The following is a 3531-nucleotide window of genomic DNA, read 5'->3' on the forward strand; positions in this document are numbered from 1 at the left end:
ATTGATCCTGAAAAACGGAGGCTACGTCAGAGGGTGAACAGACCTTGCTTCTTGCAAGACACTCGCCGTGAAAACAATCTGATATGAAGACAAGCTTTTGTTTTTAAAATTTCCAACATGAGGCATTTGCCTTAATGTAGTTACGTCCCTGTAATAAAAGTGGGGTAAATGTTCTTGAGACAATATACCTCAAGTTAAATGAAACCCATTTTCAGACATTTCAAGTACAATAATATTCATGATATTTATACATTGTATTATTAAAAGATTTCGGAAGTTTTCCCGAAAAAAATTGAAAAAAAGATGAATTTTGGAAGAATCTGGTGCCATCTCATACTTTAGAATAGCATTTATAAAATGGCTTAAAAGACATGCTGAGTTATTTATTTTCAATACATTGTAAGTCAGGTTATTTATTTTCAAACTAACACAGAACAAACCATTCATTTTTGTTATTATCAAGGCTGAGTTATTTATTTTCAAAATCCTCCTGGCCCCCCCCAGAAAATCAAATGGTCGTCCCCTTAAGAGGAGTACATGCATTTCCAAATGACTTAAAAAGAAGGAAAAGTTGGATCAACGCCATGGCCCATACGCAGATTGGACGAGAACACGATGAAATCGTGGAGTCCATCTCAATCAGCTGTTGTTTGCAAGGCACATTTTACTGAAAAAGACTACGTGCAGGAAACTATTCATGGTAAATATATAGTTATATATGTAATCGCCATGCGAATAAACCAAAGTCTGTTTACAACCGCAATTATCGTTTTAGAATAAAAGGGGTGGTTAATTCAAGACGTCATAATTTTTTGGATTACGATTCAATGTGATCTGTTTGAGATTGTTTGGTGCTTGCTACAATTATAATGATTTCTTACAAGAGGTATATCATACTGGGATCAACTGAACTTGGCGACCACAATACTTGTATACTAGTATTGTCAACAATACTCGTATATAATTAATGTACAAGTATTGTATACGAGTATTGTCATAGTATTGTTTATATAAAATATAAATACATTGAAGTAGAGTAATTATTACTGCCTTTACTCCAAAATATTCAAAAGTAATGTAATGATTTAGAAAAAATATGTATTTCAGGATAAATAAATTAGAAACATTTATTCATTTTTTTGTAACGAAATGGTCAGGGTACGAAATGGGAGGTACGATATGGTTAGTGTACGAAATGACTATACATAGCAACATAACGCGTCAGCATACAGACATGGACACAAAGACAATTGACCAGATGAGAATCACCCTGTTTACAGCTGCAGCATATGAACGTTTCTGATTTATTATTGTGATTTCTTTGTACATATCTACTTGTGTAATTTATTGTGTATTAACTCTGGGACTATTATACTAGTCTCAATTTTTATATCTGTCTAAATGCATTAGAAAAAAAACACCAACAAGATGTTAATAAAACACATCAATGAATAATAACAAACCCTATTGATTTTATAATTTTTTTGTACAATACTTGTACATTAATTATATACGAGTATTGTTGACAATACTAGTATAGAAGTATTGTGGTCGCCAAGTTCAGTTGATCCTCATACTGAGAATTATTTTAGCAGTAATTATGCTAATGTAGTAATGACAGGAATGCATAAGCTATGCCTCATAGACTTTCTTGAAAAATATCAATGACAATGTTAACAGGAACAAAACAATGACATGCTCTCATCTATATTATAGTTATTTAGGTACAAACAATGTATGTTTGTTGCATACGTCTCTCATTGTTTGTCCTTTGGATTTTCATAACATACATTTTGATGTACATTGAATCTGGCTAACATAGTTTTATCCAGATTGTAATGAATAAATCTAGTTAATATTTTGCCAGGTAGTACAAAGTATGCATTGCTAATGGAAGTTCATTTAATTATCAAAAAACTAATGTTTTATAACCTTTTTCAGGGCGCAAACCCACCATACAGAGACTTAAGTCTACTGCCATTCCCAGCCTATTTTCCTGGACCAAGCAAGAGACTGAATCGTCCGCAAAAAGAAAAATCAGGGCAGTTTCCTGTGAAAACAAAAGAACTAAACTTGATGAATATTGTAGTAGAAATCTAGAGGAAAGTTTTGATTGTAAAATTGGTTTTCCTGAAGAAGTCATTTATACTGCAGACAGGATTTATGACTGTCCACCACCAACTGCCGAGCTAATGTTGAGCTTCACAGATGGAATTACGCAAACACAATCAATGCCTATATTTTCAGCAGAGAATTTTGAAATGAAGACACGTGACACAGCCGTGCATTTTTATACCGGTTTAGAGTTGTATACTAAATTTTTATTTGTTTTGACCACACTTGGTCCAGCAGCACATTGTTTGAGATACATATATTTTCAAATTGATAGGGTGTCATTTGAAAATCAGTTTTTTTATGACTTTGATGAAATTGAGGCATTATACAACCAACTTTGAACTGTCTAGATTCTAGATTGAAACTAGTGTTAAGAATATTGTGTAAACATGGATTGTTTTTATGTCTAAACAGTGGCGTGAGGCTAACACTTGGCCATTTAGTGGTTTAGTCAGGTATTTTTCGCCATCCAACTTCAAATTAAAGTTTCCTACAACTTGGATTATTATTGACAGCACAGAATATCCCATGATAAAACCTAAAGCTCCTAGAGGTCAGGCAACCTTTTCTTCATATAAAAACAGAAACACTGAAAATACTTGTATGTTCGACACCTGGTGGTTTAGTCAACTATGTCTGTAATGCATATGTTGGTTGTACCAGTGACTGTGAAATAGTTGAAAGATGTAGAATAGTTCAATTATGTGATCCAGGTGACAGTGTGATGGCAGACAAAGGTTTAAATGTGCAAGATTTGTTTGCTCACTTTTTTCAAAAAAAGAAACCAAAATAGTTCCAAAACTCTTATACGGGATAGAAAAGTCTCCAATTAACACGTGCACATAGAGCTAATTATTGGACTTGGCAAAACATACAAAATTGTAATAAATCCTATGAATGGAACTGAAACAAAACTTTCATCTGAAATAACATTTAGTTGTTTGATGTTGTGTAATTTTAGAACTTGTATTGTGCCAAAGGATGCATAAATAAAAGTGACGCAATGAAGTTTGTTCTGATATATATAAATATTATTAACAATTACATGCACATGTAAATTGTAATGCATATAAAAATAAGGTGATGTGGTATGATATTCAGTGAGTTTATCGAACCAAAGTGCATAAGAAATGGGTTAAGCAGTTACAGGTGTTACTGTCACCGTACAATCTCCAACAATTAGAAAAACTTGTACCGTGTAAAAAATTTCAGAGATCTTACAACTAAGTTTGACTTTGGTAAATTGTTTATATCTGTTGATGTAAATATAAAAAAGAAGATGTGGTATGATTGCCAATGAGACAACTCTCCACAAGAGACCAAATGACACAGAAATTAACAGCTATAGGTCACAGTACGGCCTTCAACAATGAGCAAAGCACATACCACACAGTGAGCTATAAAAGGCCCCGAAAT

The 3531-nt window shown here is 33.1% G+C and overlaps 1 long non-coding RNA gene across 1 annotated transcript; it reads left to right on the top strand.

Annotated features, from left to right (window-relative positions):
• The first annotated feature begins 530 nt into the window (after nucleotides 1–530).
• LOC127716429 (uncharacterized) lies at nucleotides 531–3123 on the top strand. Its single transcript, XR_007988923.1, has 2 exons — nucleotides 531–700; nucleotides 1942–3123. It is a non-coding gene; the product is annotated as an uncharacterized LOC127716429 (long non-coding RNA).
• The last annotated feature ends 408 nt before the right edge of the window (nucleotides 3124–3531 follow it).

Source organism: Mytilus californianus, unplaced genomic scaffold, assembly GCF_021869535.1.
Source record: "Mytilus californianus isolate M0D057914Y unplaced genomic scaffold, xbMytCali1.0.p SCAF_9, whole genome shotgun sequence".
NCBI lineage: Eukaryota > Metazoa > Mollusca > Bivalvia > Mytilida > Mytilidae > Mytilus > Mytilus californianus.